Source organism: Petaurus breviceps, unplaced genomic scaffold (assembly GCF_028583685.1).
Source record: "Petaurus breviceps papuanus isolate PSGF00001 unplaced genomic scaffold, PetGlider_PUasm1.0 90723, whole genome shotgun sequence".
Classification (NCBI taxonomy): domain Eukaryota; kingdom Metazoa; phylum Chordata; class Mammalia; order Diprotodontia; family Petauridae; genus Petaurus; species Petaurus breviceps.
In genome coordinates this window covers 6,483,571-6,503,900 of record NW_027187323.1, presented here as the reverse complement: position 1 = coordinate 6,503,900, position 20,330 = coordinate 6,483,571, and the positions used below count along the sequence as shown (strand labels likewise).

Sequence of the window (20,330 nt, the reverse complement as noted above, 5' to 3'; positions counted from 1 at the left end):
AACTATACTATTAGAGAAAGAAGAGATCCTAACCATGTGTATATTGATGTTGGACTTTTTGATAAGAAATCAGTAGTGAATTCCTTTCCAGTTTCATTCATATTCAAAATACACTCTGATTTGGTTTGTTGAAAAGATGGTATGGCAGAGCTTATTGATTCCTCCTGAGAACTGAATCTGGATGGAATCTTAAGTGGAAAAATGAATGGAAACTAGACATTTTCATTATATTTTGTTTGACCAAATTCCTGACCATAGAAAGTGTCCAAATAAACTTTTATTCCACAATTAAATGAAAAATCATTCTTGGATAATTTCAAGAGAGAGGAATACAGAGATTTCCCTTTGTCTGTCCATACTTGTAGCCTTCTCCTTCGGCCTTCATGCCATGCCTATGATGTTGATTTTAACCAGATTTCACCTATATAACAACATTGGGCAGGGGGGAGGGGGAAGTAGGGCATTGCATAATTATACTTGCCCTAGTGGTCCTTGAATCCTTCTCAGGACAGCCCTATTGGGGAAAATTTCTGGTATATTTACCTTCCTAATAAGGAGATTGATTTTCCTGTTTTGCTTCTTCAGGGCATAATAATATGTCCTCTGTAGTCAGGAGAGAAAACCATCCATTTGCTCTCCTATATGGAAGGGAGATTAATTCTTTTACCCTCATGTTTATGCTACATTGGTCTCAGATCTGTTAGGAAGCAGATTAAGTGAAACATTTTATTTATGCCAAAATGAAAATAAATGTATATTTCCTTAGCATTAACCAACTGAGAAGAGATATAGCTTCTTTCCTCTATTCAACATGTGCTTTCTGAGCCCCCACTATGTATATAGAGTCTCTCCTAAGAGTAAATCTGTGCTCTAGATCAGGGGTTCTTAATCTAGGTTTCCCGAATTTGTTTTTTATTTGTTTTTAGTTTTGGATAATTATTCCAATATAATTGCTTTCCTTTGTAATCCGATGTATTTTATTTTGTGATATATATGTATATGTATATCTATATGAATACACTTACCCCTGAGAAGGGATCCTTAGGCTGCCAAAGGGGACTGTCACACACACACACACACACACACACACACACACACACATTAATAATACCTAATCTAGAGATAACTAAGTGGTAGAGTGAAAAGAACACTGGTCTTAGACTCAGGAATACTTGAGTCCATATTCTACTTCAGACACAGCATTGTGATGCTGGCTTTGCTTCTCTTTGCCTCAGTTTCCTCATCTGAAAAACAAAGGGGCTGGATTCCATAACCTCTGAGGTTCCTCTCAACTTCAAATTTCTGATCCTTTGGTGGCTTAGGGAAAATGGTGTAGAACTGAAAATAATTCATATCCTCTTTAGACCTTGAATAATCCTCATGAAGATAGCAGTTGATTACATTTTAGTATTAGAAATATTTTACATTTTTGAAACAACAAACTAAGAAAAGTTATCTTTATGAATGCCTAAGAATTTTCCAGTGTGGTGATTTATGTGTGACTTGTGTCATGTTATTATTTTGAGGCTGACCCTTACACTTTCCAAGTGCATTTGGAAACATATGACAAAATCCCATCCCTTTACTGGGGAGTTAGCAATCGATTCTAGAGAGCAGAGAAAATGAAGCAAACTCCCTCCATGGGTAAGCTTCTCTTAGGAAAGAAGTGGTCATTTTGGGGCCCCAAAGTGTTCTCTCAGAGCATCAGGGCACCATTTGTTTGTTCATTAAATTATTTGTGAACACCTCCAGACTGGTGACCAGCAGAGAGAGCTTAGTGGTAGCCAGAGAGTTTTAAGTGGGTGCTTCATTGATCTAACATATGCTGAACATTTCTGCTTATATTTATGATTTTTCTTCAAATATTATTCCCTTGTATTTGTGCGTTGAGGTGATTTTAATCTGAAGACCCAAATTTGACTTAAAAAAAAGAAATTACATAGTAAAGTATTTTCCTAGAAGTACTTGAGCATACTTGATGACTAATTTCTACTTATTCCTATGGCTTCATTTGTACTCTTGAGGGAGACGGAGGAAGGAAAGAAGTTATTAGGTATCTGTGATGCCAAGCACTGTGCTAAGAACTTTACAAATATCATCTTATTAGATATTCACAACAATGCTGGGAGACAGGTCATACTATTATCCCCATTTTATAGTCTAGGAAACTAAGGCAGAGAGAAGTTAAATGACTTACCTAAGATCACAAAGTTAGTGTCTGAATCTGAATTTGAATTTAGGTCCCTGACTTCAAGCTTAGCAGTCTATTCACGGTACCACTTAGATGCTTCCTTGGGGTACCTGACACGTTATTTAATACCTCCTGAGAAGAAAGACCAAAAATGCATGCTGTGGATGAAGGGAATTGATAAAAAGGCCTTACAAAAAAAAAGAGAGAGAGAGAGAGACTTGTACAGAGGGAGGAAGCAGTTGATCATTAATGAAGTGATCTGAAAGTCTGTCATCATCTACTTTTATTTCTAAACTTCCTCGCAGAAGGCTATGGAAATGATGAACCCTTACTGTTCACAATGTACAATATCACTCATTAGCATACAAGTGACCACTCCATTTATCATAGTATTGCCATTTTTTAAGCTCATTAAATAAAAAAATGGGGTTTAAAAATACAAGAAAAAATAAATTTGTAAGAAATATGTCAGTAAATAAAGAGCTATGTAAGAGGTAAGGGATTTACTCTTCTTTCTTCTCTAGAATCTTGTCCTTCCATCATCTCCTCTCCTTCCTTAATTTTTTAATCTTTCTTCAAATATTGGCTATTTCCCTGTAGTCTACTTTCTTTTTTTCCCTTTTTTTGTTTTATTTATTTATTTAATTAATTTTTCAAATGCTTTATTAAATTCTTATTTACATCATTCATTTCCGCCAGATTTTGAGTTACAAATTTTCTCCCCATTTTTCCCTTACCCGCTGCCCCAAAATAGCAGTCCCACAGGATATCCCCTCCTCCAATCTGCTCTCTCCCATATATTCTTCCATACCCCTTAGATTTTTCCAGTAGGGCATGGTGGATCTCTATGCCCCAGTGCCTGTATATCTTATTTCCCAATTACATGTAAAATAGTATTAATAATAGTATATATATATATATATATATTTGAATATTTGATTTTAAAACTTTGAATTCCAGATTCATTCCCTTCCTCTCTTGTCACCCACCCTTATTGGGAAGATAAGCAGTTCAGTATAGGTTGTACATGTGTGGCTAATGCAAAACAATAACATAGTAGATATATTGTAAAAGACTGACTATTTCCCTCCCTCCTATCCCACCTCTCACTTGTTCTATTCTCTACTTTGATCCCATCCTTTTTCAAAGGTGGGTGCTTCCAATTTCCCTCACCCCCGCCTGCCCTCCTTTCCATCATCCCCCCTCTCATACCCTTCCCCCCCCCACTATCCTGGAGAGTGAGATACCCTATTTAGTGTATTTCATTCCCTCCTCAAGCCAAATTCAATGGGAATAACGTTGACACATTCCCTTTTGCCTTCCTATTTTTCCCCTCCATTGTAACCATTTCCCCTTGCCTCTTCTGTATGAGATAGTTTACCCCATTCTGTCTCTCCCCATCTCCTCTCATTATATTCCCCTCTCACTGCTTGATTTCACCTTTTAAGTATCATCCCTTCCTGTTAAATTGGTCTTGTGCCCTCTATCTATGTATACCTGTTAACATATATACACATATTCACATAAGTATTCATATGCCCATATACCCTCATATATAGACTCACACACACACACACACACACACACATATTTCTATTCCCTTCAACTACTGAGAAAATTTGCATAAGTTACAATGATTGTTTTTCCATGTAGGAATTTTAATAGTTCAACTTTTATAAGTTCCTTATGATTTCTTTTCCCTGTTTCCCTTCTCATGCTTCTCTTGCTTCTTGTATCTGAATGTCAAATTTTTTATTCAATTCTGGTTTTTTCAGCAAGAATGCTTGAAAGTCCTCTATTCCACTGAATGACCATATTTCCCCCTGAAATATGATACTCAGTTTTGCTGGGTAGGTGACTCTTGGTTTTAATCTCAGCTCTTTTGACCTCTAGAATATCATATTCCAAGCCCTTTTATCCCTCAGTGTAGAAGCTCCCAGATCCTGTGTTATCCTGATTGTGTTTCCACAATATTAAAATTATTTCTTCCTGGCTATTGTAATAATTTCTCCTTAATCTGGGAATTTCAGAACCTGGCCATAATATTCCTAGGAGTTTTCTTTTTAGGATCTTTTTCAGGAGTTGATGGTGGATTCTTTCAACCTCTATTTTGCCCTCTGGTTCTGTAGTCTATTTTCAAGACCCTATTGCTCCTATGCAAAAAAAGGCAAAACCAAGCAAAAAAAAAAAAAACCCAAAAAACCAAAAACAAAATCAACTTTCTATTGACCCTGTAAAGTTTTCTATCACAATAGCTATTGTTGTATCTCTTCCTTTTTATAGTCTGTGTCCTGGGGAAAGCAGCTGTTTAATCCCTTACAATCTGGATATTGTTGCCACCATTCAACTGAAACTGCTCATTACAGGGTCACTAATAATCTTTTTATTGAATAATCCTGAATCTGTTTGTATAATTTGCTAATTTTTAAAAATTATTTTTAATATTATATTATATTATATTATTTTTATTACTAATCATTTCTTTTAGGACAGATGTTAACTTGGCGGTAATGAACATTTAAAAATATATTTTGATAAATGTATTATCAATATAAGTGATTTCCTTTGTAGGTCTATACATTTAGAAATATTATTCTTAAAAGAGAGTTCAGAGGCTTTACTGGACTGCCAAAGAAGTTCATAACAAAGAAATTTTGAAAAACCCATGTTCTAGATAGTCCTAACTCCCTGGGTTTTGTAAAGTTTCTGTGGCGGTTCTCTTGCTATCTGTCTGACTATTCCACCTCAATCTCCAAGGCTTTATTGTGGGCCCTCTTCACTTCTCTAATTATATTTCTCTGTGAACTCATTATCTCTAGTGGGTACAGCTATCATTCCCACAGATAATTCCCAAGTGTCTATTTACAATCCTCATCTCTTACTGTAACTCCAGGCTCTATCACCAACTTCCTGCTGGACATTTCCACCTCGATGTTGCATAACCATTTCAGATTCACTATGTCCAAACCAGAACTCATCTTTCCTCACCACCTGCTGCTCACCCTCCATGCTCCTTTAACTTTTCTATTTCTGCCAAGGGCACCACAATTCTTCTAGTCACACAAGTTTGGAACCCTGGAATCATCATACTCTCCTCTCCCTCACAATATATAAACAGTTGCTAAGTCATTCCAAATAGGTCTCTACAATATAGCTTGTGTGTCTGCTCTTCTCCATATTCACGAAGTCCCACCCTACGTGACACATTCTTTATTTTTTCTCTGGGCTATTATCATAGCCTCCCTTGCATGCCATCTTTCACCTTTCCAATCCATTCTCCAGGTGCAACTCAAAAAGTTTTCATGGATCACTATTGCTTTTAGGATAAAATATAGATCTCTGTATGACATTTAAAACTTCTCATGATCTATCTCAACTGTCTTTACAGGATGACTTCATTCTACATTCTAGTCAAACTGGTCAACTTGTTTTTTAATTACATTCTAATTTCAATTTTCCTTCCTTTGTAAAAACTTACCTTATGGCTACCTAGAATATTCTTTCTTCCTTTGGGTCTTGGAATCCCAAACTCACTTAAAGGCTCAGCACAAGTTGAACCTCTAAAACTCCCCCCCCTTTTTTTCTGATTTCTTCAGCTATTAGTATCCTACCCTAATTATTTTATATTTGTTTTGTACGCAACATATAGATGTATATGTGTGTATATATGTATGTAGGGGTGTGTGTGTGTGTTTGTGTGTATGTGTGTGTGTGTGTGTGCGCGTGGTTTCTCCTCAATAGAATGTAAGGTCCTTGAGGGCAGGAACTTGTGCTTTTGGGTGTTGTCATTGCACCCATGGCATGAAGCCTAGTGCTTGGCATATTCAAAGTATTTAACAAATTCTTCTTGAATTGGATTTTGTTAGTTTGAAACCCTTTCTCTCTCATGTAATGATACAGGCTGTGATCTTATCATAGGATGAACATGATTCATGAACCTGTATGAGGTCATGGAGAGTTGCCTGAATCAAAGAGTGGTCAGATGACTTACTGTATCTCACAGAGATTCATTCATGCTTGATATTGTATAGAGTACTCTGATCTCAGTTTATCAACTTAAAGATCCTTTGTAGATTCCATAACAGATATTTTATGCTATCAAATAGGACTATAAGAGAAAAGAAGCTTGTCTGACTAACCTTGTTTTGTTTTATTTTTGTTTCTTTGTACTTGCCAAATTGTGAAAATGTGGTTCTTAGCTTGGCACATTCAGGAATGTAATTTCATCAGGTTTACTCAGGGTTAGTAAGAGTCTAGGGTACTATTTCATGTTACCCCAAATCACAAGAGTATCATAGGGTCATAGGTTCCATTTTAGCATGAAAATGGATCTTTTAGTCTCATCTAATCCAACTAGCTAATTTTACAGATGGGAAATCCAAGATTCAGATGAATGAATAAATTTGCCTAAGGTCTCACAGATATGAAGTGGTAGGACTGAGATTCAAATCGTGTTTTCCAAACCTAGATCCAGCGATCTTTCCCCTGCACTGTGATGACTGTTTTATAAATCAATTTATTAATTTACTCAGAGAAAAAAAATAACTGCCAAGTCTATCAGAATAATTCTATGAAGCCGGTTAGTCCATTTGTTTCCCAGTAGAGAAGTCAGAACAATTCTATGAAGCCAGTTAGTCCATTTGTTTCCCAGTAGAGAAGTCTACTTGGGAAACCCAATTAAGATCAGACAGCTGCTGGGTAAGCAGTGTCTAAGCAAGGAAAGCAAAATGATCTTAAAGAATATTGTCATCAAGTGGCAATAGACCGGTGCCCTCTTCTCCACTGCAGGGAAATCTGCCAAATGCAGGGGAAGATGTATTTCAGCCCATCAGGACACCCTCTCCCTCAGACAATTCTTGATAAATACTGACAATAATCCTTTACCATATCTGTTTTTTGCAGTATTGCTTATCAGTTGCCAAAAGCTTCCATCATTATACTATTAACTCTTGCCATTATGACATTACACTGCAGTTTATATTTTGCAAGTTATAGTTTAGATTGATGTTCTTCCTCAGAAAATTTCAGGAAGCCTCCTTGTTGAACCTTAACAGATGTCTTCTTCTCATTAGACTAACATAAGATTATGTTTAGTCATCTCTCAGGTTTTGTGTTTGGAAATGATTTTATCCAACTACCAGAGGGGGTGAGAATTAGCTAATGCTATTATATCACAGACATGTTTTTATTCCTAATTGGATGAAAAAAATGTTCCCAATGGAAACTCCCTCCCCTTCACCACCACTTCCCAAGGACTCAACTGGATCATGACTCAGAATACTGAGTCATGATTGTATCCTTAATTGGCAGCTGGTCTTTACTAGTGTTAAAGTGTTTCTGCCATCTGAATTTTGTTAGTAGCAGTAATCTAGATCTGGACCTACCTGGGAGTGCATGATCAGACAGTGTAATGTTCTGGGGCAAGTAGCTGTAATGTAACACAGCACTGTCCTTCACCAGTGGACAGTATTCACTCTGTCTGCAGGACAGTCTCCAGACCCTGCAACAACAGCACTGTCCTTCACCAGTGGACAGTATTCACTCTCTGTCTGCAGGACAGTCTCAGGGCTTCTTGACCAAAAGCCAGGTTCCAGGACTTCTTCAACAACAGGACTGTCTTTCACCAGTGGACAAATCTGGCAAAAGAACATCAAAACAGACAGACAAAGTACCAGCAAAACAGCAATGTCTCCTCAGTCCTTGGCAGCTCAGGGGGCAGGTCTCAAAAGTCCAGGAAAATACAAAGCGGCCACCAGCAATTCTCTTAGTCTCTCTCCACGAGGTGCTGCTTCCGAAAAAAAAAAAGTTCTTCTGCCTCTCACTTGTCTCTCCAAATCTACGTCACCAGCTCCTCCCAGTTCGGGACTTTCTTTTCACATCAACAAGTCCATCCCACAGGTGGGATTAACAAGCTCTGGGTTTTAACACAATCAATTTGAAAACCAAGCCAATACAGGGGGAACTTTAAATGCCATTACTATCACAGTAGCCATGCAGGAAAGGGTGTAGGGACCTAGGATCCGAAAAGTCATGTGGTCTATAACTTTCATGGAATAGATGGAAGAGATAACTTAATGGTTAAACTGGATGAAAAAAAAACTCTACTATCAAATCTGTCTCAGTGAGGCAGATAGGCTTCATAGTCAGAAGGTCAAGGTATTTATAGAGTGTCAAAACATGTAATCCTTCAGAGGAAAGCTAAGGTATCAAGAGGACAAAACTCAAGGTCCTTCCGGTAGTTTTGAGGTTTGGAAAAGAAAGAATTCCTTCTCACTAGGAGTTTGAGGAAATAGTAGATATTTTCCTGGGCCATAGTCTGCAACCTTTTTACCTTTTTTATCTATGTTCTTTATGTACCAAAATTGTATATTGCCTATGAGAATGTATACTGATGGAAGGAAAAGACTTTTTATTTTTCTTTGTATTCCTTGTGCCAACGAGCATAATAAAAATTTGATTGATTGGTTGGATCAGGATGAGTTATCCTATAGAATGACTGAATTCTGAGAAGGTACTAAGGAAAACTTATGTAGAGCTTAGACCTCTACATCAACTATATCTGAGGGCTAGAGAAACAGGTTTAAAAGGACTGAGACCTAGTGTCCTGGATAAGGAGGGAACGACTCAGCTTAACATCAAGGCTAAAACTTGGCCAAAGAAGTTTATATAGGAGAGCAGTAGTTGATATGAATATAGTGGTAGTTTTTGGACTATAACTGAACTATAAGGGTCTCTGCAGCTGTTGTCATTTTCTTCAGTGGCTAAAATCTACCTCTCTATACTGCATGTTTACCTCCAGTGCTTTAAAGAATATAATTTTTTAAAGCCAATGGGGTAATATACTATTATTAAGGAGCAGGAGATGGTGAGGTAAACCTAGTGGCCTTCCCATCCAGGGATTCTGTGGTTATTCTTAATAACCAATTCACATGGTTATTAAGAAACCAAGACAGTAGGAATTAGAGGAAAACACATAGACATAGCAGTTAGCAAGTTGGCTGTCAAAGACTGCGTAATGCGAAGGTGATCTTGTGTACCTCTGACTAGAGGTCTGAGTCTGAGTCTCCAAACTCATTATCACATGACAGCTTCCTTCAAAATGACTGGATACAAAATTTTCCAATTTTCCCTACCCTTAGTTTATTGATAATGACTGAGCTAAACTGACAGGCATACATGACATCCAATAAAGACAGGAAACTTTCTTGCCTTTAGCCAGGAATCCAAATATTTTCCTACTTCACAGTTCTGAGTCATAGAGCAATTTGACCATTTTGGGGGTAGGGTCTTACCAAATAAATATTTTTTATTATAATTTTTAAATTAATTAAATTTTGTCTTTCAACCATCAAAAATCTTCTTATCTCTCTCACCTCTCCCTACTTCCCTGTGAAATGAAAAATGCAGGAAAAACAAAACAAAACAAAATCCTGTTACAAATAGGTATTGGCAAGCAAAATAAATTCTTGCATTGGTCTCATTCAAAATATGTGTGTCAGTCAGCACGTTGAGTTTCTCAATTCTCTCTTAAGATGTGAATTTTATTCAAGTCTTCTAGAACTGTGGTTTATCATTGCATTGATTAGAGTTCCTAAGTCTTTCAAAGATGTTTGATGCTACAATATTGTCGTCACTGTATAAACTATCCTCTTGGTTTTGCTTATCTTCTTCTGTATCAGTCCATACAAGCTTCCCCATTTTTCTGTGAAACCATATTTTTCACCATGTTTTACAACATTATAGAATTCTGTCACATTTGTATACCATAACTAGTTCAGCCATTCCTTAAGTATAGCACCCTTCGATTTCCAATTCTTCCCTTTGCAAAAAGATCTGCTATGAATATTTTTGGATATCATACTCAGAATTTATTCTGTTTAGGACTGCTCCCTACCTTAAGCTGACTTCCCTCTTATTCCTTCTTTTTTTCTCCCTTTTTCCTCTTCTTTTCCTGTTTGGAGAAATTTAATTCTGTAAACAGTTTTGTCTTCTTTTTTATCTTTTTATCATTTCAAATGAGAATGAAATTCAAGTAGAAACCATTCCCCTTCACCCCTTCCTCTCTATTTCTACGGACATCTACGTAAGCACTCCAATTATGGGATATGCTTTTTTCTAATGGTTTTTATCTTCTTTCCATAATTTGTGTTACTATTCCTTTCTCTCTTATTCTTATCTTAAGATCATTAAAACATAACAAAAACTCTCCCAGACCTTCTGTCTAATTATACTTTGTTTATGACCTCTGATGAAGATGATAGAGTTCTGAAGGGACAAATGTATCACCTCTCAATATTATACTTTTTTTAGTCAACTAGTATCATTTTCATGTCCTTACCTGTATACACACACACATAGATATATATGTTATATAGCCTATATAATTTACATCTAAGATTATTTTATTCCAAGCTATCTACTCCTTTTTACAAATAACTACTTAAACATAATTGTGGCTACTCCACTTTTGTTCTTTCTTTCTAGCTTCTCAAAGTATTTTTTGTCTTTACTTGGATGCTCTGTATATTGGCTATAATGTTCCTGGAAGTTTTCATTTTGGAAAAGGTTCATTTGTAGGAGGTTAGTAGTAGGTTCTCTCCTTTTATACTTTGCATTCCATTTTTAAGAGATCTGTGAGATTTCTTCTTCTTTTTTGCTTTTTGGAGGGCAATTGGAGTTAAGTGACTTGCCCAAGGTCACATCACGCAACTAGTTTTTGTGTTAAATATCTGAGGTCAGATCTGAACCCAGGTCCTCCTGACTCCAGGGATGGTGCTCTACTCACTGTGCCACCTAGCCACCCCCGATCTGTGACATTTCTTTTATAATTTTTAAAATTTATTTATTTACTTTTAGGTTACAACACACAATCCCTTAAATTCCAAATTTTCTCCCCCTGCCCCCCCATGGCGGCATACAATCTGATATAGGTTCCATAAATACCTTCACATTAAGCATTAGTCAAGCAGTAAAGAAGAATTATAACCAATGGAATGACTAACAAGAAAGAACAAAACAAAAAAAGAGAGAGAGCAAGTAGTTTGCTTCAATCTGCATTCAGACTCTGTAGTTCTTTCTCTGAATGTGGGTAGTCCTTTCCATCATGAGTCTTTTGGAGTTGTCTTAAAACCTTGCATTGCTGAGAGGAGTTCAGTCTATCAAAGTCAGTCATCACAGATATGATGTGTCTGTAATTGTGTATAAGTCCTGGTTCGGCTACCCTCACTCAGCATCAGTTTATATAAGTCTCTCCAGGTTATTAGGAAGTCCATCTGCTCCTCATTTCTTACAGCACAATAGTGTTCCATTACATTCATATACCACAATTTGCTTAGCTATTCCCCAGTTGATGAGTATCCCCTTGATTTCCAATTCTTTGCCACCATAAAAAGAGCTGCTATAAATATTTTTGCACATACAGGTCCTTTTCCCACTTGTATGATCTTTTTGGGATACAGTCCTAAAAGTAGTATTGCTGGGTCAAAGGGTATGCCCATTTTTAAAGTGCTTTGGGCATAGTCCCAAATTGCTCTCCAGAATGGTTGGATCAGTTCACAACTCTACCAACAATGCATTAGTGTTCAAATTTTCCCACATCTTCTCCAGCACTTATCATTTTCCTGCTTTTCCATCTTAGTCAATCTGACCAGTGAGATGTGGTACCTCAGACTTGTTTTGATTTGCATTTCTCTAATGAATAATGGTTTGGAGCATTTTTTCATATGCTTATAGATATCTTTAATTTCTTCCTCTGAAAACTGCCTGTTCATATCCTTTGACCATTTCTCAATTGGGGAATGACTTGTTTTCTTATAAATTTGACTTAGTTCTCTGTATATTTTAGAAATGAGGCCTTTATCAGAGACATTGGTTGTAAAAATTCTTTTTTAAAAGTTGTTTTTAGTTTTCAATATTCATTTCCATAAGATTTATTTACAATTTTCCCCATCTTTCCCCTACCCCCCCAACTCCAAAATAGTGAGCATACTGAATACCCCTTGCCACAATCTGTTCTCTCTTATATCCTCCCTCATTCCCCCTCACAACTTTCTAGTAGCCCTAGATGTATTTCTTTACCCCAGTGTCTGTATATCTTATTTCCCAGTTGCATGTAAAAAGCAATTTTTAAGCATTTTTTTTAACTTTGAATTCTAGACTTTTTACCTTCTTCCCTCCTCACCCAACCCCACTGGGAAGATAAGCAATTCAATATACGTTGTACATGTGTAGTTATGCAAAACATTTCCATAGTAGTTTTATTGTGAAAGACTATAATTCCCTCCATCTTATCTTCCCCCCCCCTTATTCTATTTTCTCCTTTGACCCTGTCCCTTTGAAAAAGTGCTTCTAACTACCCTCTCCACCAATCTACCCTCCCTTCTATTATCCCCCATATTATCCCTTTCACCCTATTTTCCTATAGGGTAAGATAACCAATTGAGTGTATATGTTATTCCCTCCTTAAGCCAAATTCAATGAGAGTAGAATTCCTTTCACCTTCCTGCTCTTCCCCTCCATTGTAACAGTTTTCTCTTGCCTCTTTTTTATGAGATAATTTACCCTAATCTATCACTTCCTTTCTTCTTCTCCCAATAAATTCTTCTCTCACCTCTTAATTTTATTTTTTAGATATAATCCCTTCATACTCAACTCATCCTGTGCCCTCTGTCTATGCACACATGAATTCTTCTTACCCTTATACACAGCTTCTCTATGTGCTAGAATGCTACAAGAGGACTTTCTTGGCTAGATTCTGTCCTTAATGTCTAAACAGCCACAGACTTCTCTGCCTGTTTCCATGTACCAAGCTGGGTTTGGGGAGGTGGGGGAGAGGGATGACTCACCAATTTTTTCTTGGATTTCCTGATCAGGACAAAGACTGCTGCCTTTTCTAGATTTATTTAAAAGAGGTCTGACGTTGATATCAGATATCTGTGTTTCTTGCTTCTATTCCACCATCTTGGTTCTACCCCAAACCTAATTGCAAATTTAAAATACTTAGATGCTGGAGTAATGATCTTTTTTTCAGTGATTTACACTTCTTAGGTCTAGGATTCTATGGTACCACCATAAACTACTTATGCAGATGTAAAATTACATGGATTTTTACCTTAATTATGTCATCTCCAATTTAAGGGGTACCATTTCCTGACTTTGTTCCAAAAGTCAGAAAGTATCTATGCCTCCTTATTTGCTTACTCTAATATCAAACTTCTCCATATCTTCTTGCAGTGCTTCTAATTATCCTGTATTGCCTCCAGAGTTGGAAGAAAAGCACAGTAGTAGAGCATAAAAGAGGAGAAAAAAATCTGTAGGGGATCAAAGGTAATCATCTTGTGAATATGTTACACTCAGGGCTAGCCAATTAGAGAAGATGAAAGCCTATGTGCTGTATCTTTTTGGGCAGGGGGAAGGCCCCGGGACTCCACTAGATTCTCTCCCACCTGCTTGCTGACACCTACAATTCTATTATCAGAAGTTTATTCCATTATTTTAGGCCTTTGATGCTGGTTGAAAGGCAAACATCCCTGGAACGGGTAACACTTTAAGCTATCAGTCATTTAATGGGAATGAAGGATCTAAGAAGAAAACTAAGTATGAAAAGAAGTTATGAAACTAAATAGGAAAAGCAATTGTAAAGCATCTTAGAGATTCAGGACCCAATTTCCCACATTTGGTCTTGACTAGAAGTCATCTAACTTATTAATTCTCACTTAGGTAATAAAGGAGACAGCAGGAACATCTTGGAAAGAGGGAAAAAGGAAAGGGTTGTTGCTCTGGAAAGACACAATTCAGAATGAATATCCTATTTACTCTAAAGAGTATCTCTGTCTACCTCACCCTTATTTCAAAAAGGACTAGCCCTGTGACTGTGTCCAATCAACCAGTCACAATTTAAATATTTCTTCTTAAATCATTTGGTGCTGCCCATTGTATTAGGTAGATAAACTATCATTGTTTCAGTTATAAAAATGGAAATGATGGAATAGGAAAAAGAAAGGAAATGGAGGAATGGGAATTTTTGAATGTCAGACATAGAAAAAAAGTTTTAGAAATTATCCTTGCCATGTCTCCCATTTGATAGGTTTCAAAACTGAGACCCTGAGAAGTGAAATGACACATACAGGGTCCCACATTAGTGTCAGTGACAGAATTAGAACCAAAATTTCTTGATATTAATTTCAGAGCTCTTTGTATTCCATCATGCTGTCTTTTCATTAAACTATAAGTTCAGAGTTGTAAGGAACTTCAATCATAATTTAGTTTTATTCTCCTGATTTTAAAGATTAGAAAAATGAATCCCAGAGAGGAAATCACACAGCTTGAGAGCAGAAAAGCCTAGACTAAATCACAGGCCTCTGAGGTCATGAGAAAATATTCTTCCTAACTTTATTCCCTTTAATAGTCAGGAGAGTAAAAATAATTTTTTTAAAAGAATTAACATGTGAGGTCAGATAAATATATGATTATAATTTAAATTTATTAGTTGAATTATGACACATTCTAAAATATCATTTATGATATAATGATTTAATATAGACTCTATTAGGTTATTTTATTATGTTGCACAAAATCCCGATGATTATTTGTATTTCAAAAGAATCCTTTCCTCCCCCATTTTGAAATAAGGATTCTAAAACTTTAATATCCTCAAGTTCCTAATTCTGAATTCCAAGAATGGGAAAGGGGGAAGATTCCTGTTTTGTATACTTGTTAAAACATCTGCAGCTTCATGTTATAGTGAGCCAGTCCATCTTTATAAGATAGCAACATAAGGCAGCTAGGTGGTGCAGTGAATAAAGCACCATCCCTGAAGTCAGGAGGACCTGAGTTCAAATTTGGCCTCAGACACTTGGACACTTACTAGCTGTGTGAACTTAGGCAAGTCATTTAACCCCAATTGCCCTCCAAAGAGCAAAAAAAATAAACAAATAAAATAGCAACATATCTCTCATTTCTATAGTACTTTATGATACCCCAAATGTTTCCTTTACAATAATGCTGCATGTAGTACCAATTTCATCATCCCATTTTACAAATCAGGAAAATAGTTTCAAGAGAGGTTATTTCACTAGCCTATGCCTACCCCTTATACATGACTAGTCATCAAGTAGAGTTGGAAAGAACTTTAGAGATCATTCCAACCCCCTCATTTTTGATGAGGAAACTGAGTCTCAGGGAACTGAAGTGACTTTCACAAGTGAAGTCAAGAACTATTTACTAAGCACTTTTTATGTGTCATTGACTGTGGTAATCCTAGGGTCTAAAAATTCAAGCAGAAAGAAAAACAGTCCCTGCCCTCCAGGAATTTATACTCAAGTAGGGGAAGAGAAAACATAAAATGAGGCTGAAAAGAAGTGGGAAGGTCAGGGAAATGTGGGAGAGAATATCTAAAGATTTAGGAGTGGAACCAACAGAATAATGGAGAGATGGTTGACATGGACATTTTCCTTAAAATGAAGGTTTGAGGAGGAACCAGCTGCTCAGTGGAAGGGGCTAAGGAGACTGGAAGGTACTTCTAGGATTATAAATTCAGAAGTACACTGATCTACCTAGGAGATGAGGCTGTTGTGACTTAGAAAAAGTCTGGAGAGGTAGGGGCAAAGCCCAGAGAGAAAGTGGAACCGATGTGACACACCTTGTAATTAGCAGGGTAAGGGTTGGAACCTCAGTCCCCCTGATTCCAAATGCATTGTTCTTTCTAACACACCCTCTGTCTCCCCTGCTTTTTATATTGGACTACAATAGATTCTGAAGAACTGTTAAGAGATAATCCAGTCCAACCCTCTCATTTTCAGATGAGAAAACAGACTCAGAAAATCTATTTAGGCAACTTGACTAAAACCACACAGGTCATAAGTCATTTAGCTAGTGCTTGAATCTGAGTTCTAATAGGCTGACACCAGAGGAGCCATCTCTAAAATTTTGCATATTTTTGGCATAGTTAGGAGAACGGGACAAGATTTGACCTTTATTCTATACAAAGATATATAAAACTTGTGAGAAATGTTATATGAAGCCTGGGTCAGATAGCTAGAGGTCCGTTTTGGAGGCATCATAGCTTTTGCTAATACTAATGAGCCCTATTATGATAGGGTTCCATTGCATTTTAATGAGATTCTGAAATTTGACAGTTTGTACTTCACCTATGAGACACTGCTCAATTTTACAAAAGAATTAAGCTAGAAAAACTCTATTAGAAAAGAAAGTCAGAAGCATATGTATGAATCCATGCAAAAACTGATTTTGTTTCAAATTGATACGGGGGGCACTTATGAGGGGAAGAAATTGTAATACGCATCAATGTGTCTGTGGGTCTTTATTCACTTTACCTCATGTCCCTTGAAGTATCTTTGAAACAAGAAAATTTGCTTTGTGTTGAATATTCTGTAGAAAGTATATAAATCTCTTCCTTGTATTTTCTTCAGAACTGCTACAGGGGTTAAATTGTTAATGCTTTACTTTCACTCTAGGTTTTTTTTTTTTATCAAACTTTGCTTTTCCTTTCCCAAGGGATAAACAAATGGACAGCTTTCCTCTCCAGCATTCCTCCTTCCATTACCATCACAGCAGAATGCATCTGAGACTATAATAATTCAGTGATGAAATACAAAATGTCGCAATGCCATCTCTCTTAAAGTGAACTGAGATTTTGTTATGCCATTTTAGGTGCACTAATAGCAACTAAAGTCCCATGGAGTATCTTAATGTGAATTTAATGAGCTGATAGCATATAAATGACAGTACTGTGAGGGTGAAGGTGACATAACCTTTTTCTTTCTATTTGATGTTTGTCTTTGAAAAACTACAGATCTCTTCAAAATGTACTGCATTATTACTAAGTGGTGCATCGCTCACCAAAGAAGCGACTATTGTTTTAGCATTCAAGTCTTCTTTTCCTCCTTGGTGGCACAAGTAGAAAGACCAATTTTGAAAAATCATTAGAGTAATAAAAATCTGAATGCTTAACCTCCATTATGTAACATCCTAGTGTCTGTTTGTTGTTGGTCAAATACACGTAGTAATAAGTATTCATTTTTAGCCTCTTTTGATGACATAGTAATAGAGGATCAAAAACTATGCATGAATCATATTGGACCATCCATTTTTATTTTAGCTGTACTTTGGAAGTGCTATCAAGGATAATATAGGGGAGAAGAGTATAGGGAGGAAAGAGACAGCTCATCATTGCTGATTCCCAAGATATTGGTGTCATTATTGAAGCTTTGTCATTTATAATCAGTTGTCTTCCCTTCCTGTCCTATTTGTTCTGCATCACATAGTCTATCATTTCTGAAAATCCAGGTAAACTATCGAATCCTATAGGAGTGGTGAAGGTTAGAGCTGCCACTTTGAGAAAATGGGTCGGGTGAGAAGAGTGATTCAAAAAGACACCATCTCTCCGTTGGTAATCGGTAATAATGGCACTGGAAATACTTTCTCTAAGTGTTCATGACACTTCAGTGAGTTTTTGTAAAAGTAATTTATTTTAAAGAGTAAGTATGGCTGAGCACATGGGAGAAAGGAGGAATTAAAATATGGGCATAGGAGGGAGTAATATGGAAGGCTGATAATCCCTTGTGACCTTGAGGAAACCACATCTCTGGTTTCATACCTCTAAAGGGTAAGGACTTCATGTATAGCTCATATGGAGTTTCATCCACATTGCTTACGGCCTCTGAGATCCTCACTTGAGTGTCATACCAGAAGAATATTTTTTTTAAACTTCTCAATTAATAATAAGATTACATTCTGAAATATTTTGTGTGTCATTTATAGTCTTAGGAAACAGAAAATCATAGAGCTGAAAGACTCGAAATCATCTAACTCCACCATTTCATTATGTAAATTTAGTTCTAGAGAAGTTAATTAACTTCCTCGAGGACACACAAATAAATAGTAGCAGAATCTGGATTAGAATGCTGCTCTTCAAGGGTGACTAGGTAATACAGTGAATAGAGCACAGGCCCTGGAGTCAGGAGGACCTGAGTTCACATCCGACCTCAGACACTTAACACTTACTAGTCCTGTAACCTTGGGCAAGTCACTTAACCCCAATTGCCCTGCCTTCCCCCACTCCAAAAAGTAAAAGAAAAAGAATGTTGGTCTTCTGACGTCGTTTCATGTTCTTCCTCCTAGGCCAGGCTACACCTAGTCCAGTTAGAATATCCTCTGCTTAAGGTTGGGTGGGGGGGAGGGAATGATGGAAACCTTGTCTGAGATCCTGGGTTTGAATCCTTGTTCTTCTGTTTACTATCTTGACAACCTTAAACAAATCACTTAACCTCAGGACCATAGCTCTTCATCTGTAAAATTTGAGGTTTGGATGACCACGGTCTCTTCCACCTCAAAATCTATGATCCAATGAACTATTTCAAAAGATGGGTAAAAATCTATCAGGCATTAGAGTGAACATAAGGTTGAAGGATTCTTTGAACTTAAATTCATCCTCTGGAAGGACCTCTCAATCAGTACTTGAATTAAGATTTGTCCTCTTGATAAAGTTATACTTTGAGTTATATTTCATTAATGTAAAAAGAAAGAAAGAAAAGTAAGCAGTTTAGGAGTTTCAAAAAGTTTGAATTTTGGCAAAGTACAAAATTTGTTTAGAAAAGCCTTTCTGTTGCCAGGTGACAAGGCAAAACATATCACATATGCTTAACAACCAGCATGTACATATTTTGTCTTTCCAAGGTTTCTAGGGCTGGTCAGGCATAATGATGCATTACTGCTGAAGGAGCTTCCAGCAGGGACAAATGTTTATCTGTTTCCAAAAGCATTTTCCTAATCCTTAACAAAAACAGCCCAATATTTCTCATTGTTTAATGATTGAGTAAAGATTAATACTGCCCCACAGACACTGTATTTCTTTTTATACTTTAAATGTCTAGATTAGTGACAATGTTAGTTGTAGGTGTGGATCATGGACAGGCCCTGCCCCAGTTTTGCTTTTACATATGCTATAAGAGTATCCCAAAACAGTTTTACTATTGACAAGGACCTTGTTATAATATAGGTCTGTACCATTGTTATTTTTATTCTATTATTTAAATAATTTTAAACAATTTATATAGTCAGAAGATTTTATTATAAGTATTTCCAGGCATTTTTTCTAAGTTTTATTCACAATGTCATTACATTAAGAAAAGAAAAGAAAACTAGATACATATAAGTTGCTTTCATCAGCCAAACCACTTAATATGTTTTAAATTCTTTCCTATTGGCTTTATCATTTTAGAATGTGATATTGAAGATAACTGGTTTCTATCTTAGTTTGTCTAAAGATTTGAAAGTATTTTTGCAATCTTATTTATTATGCCAGTACATGAAGGATGGGTCTTTGATGTCATGATTTTGGGGAGGTCTGTGTGTCAGTGTCACCCACAGGTCTTTAAGCAAATACAAGGAAGGTGCCTGAGGCACAAAGAATTCCAATTTATCCAGTTTTTAAGTGACTGTAAGCCTTGACCCAAGTCTTCTCAGCTCCAAATTCAATACTTAAATCAGGCTGCCTCTATGATTATGTAATTTATTAAACTGTAAAATCCCACTAACATGCATAATTTCTTGGTAAATCACCTCAGACTTTGCAGTCTGTACTATAGGAAGATGATTTTCATATTGAACAATACCAAAATAACCTGTGCTTTTTACCTACTGGTAAAACAGTTTTAAAGTTAGATGGCAGGGATCAATATTATGCTATTCAATTTTTACCAAAAAAAAAAAAATGCATGCTTCTGTTTTCCATCTATCTCAACCATCTTGTCTACCTACTCAGTTTCCCTCTATTGTAAGGGAGACAAATGTGAGGTATTTGCAGAGTAGGTATAGTTCTTGAAGATGCAACACTGTGGAATGCCTACTCCTTCTGATGGAATGCCAAACAACTTTCAGAGAAACTTAGAAATATATGGAAGACACAGACTGTCCTGAATGATTCATGCTCAAAAGGAACACTATACAAATTGGAATAAAATACTTCATGGGGAAGGCTTTCTCTCTTCTGAAATTAGAGAGAACACATTATTATTATTAATAATAAAAATTATTTTCTGGAGAATTAGTAATAGGGAAGCAATTAGAATACTTCTGAACTTTAGTGGGATTGATATCTCATTATGGTGTAGTAATAATA

General features: G+C 36.5%; 1 long non-coding RNA gene across 2 annotated transcripts in view; it reads right to left on the bottom strand.

Annotated features, from left to right (window-relative positions):
* The window catches only part of LOC138145019 (uncharacterized), a 148,885-nt gene that overhangs the window by 23,697 nt on the left and 104,858 nt on the right, over nucleotides 1-20,330 (bottom strand). Inside the window, exon 2 of one of the 2 annotated variants that reach the window (XR_011164077.1) lies at nucleotides 10,086-10,142. The exons of the other annotated variant lie outside the window; for it this stretch is intronic. This is a non-coding gene — a long non-coding RNA (uncharacterized lncRNA). The remainder of the gene's footprint in view (nucleotides 1-10,085; nucleotides 10,143-20,330) is intronic. 2 annotated transcript variants of the gene reach the window in all.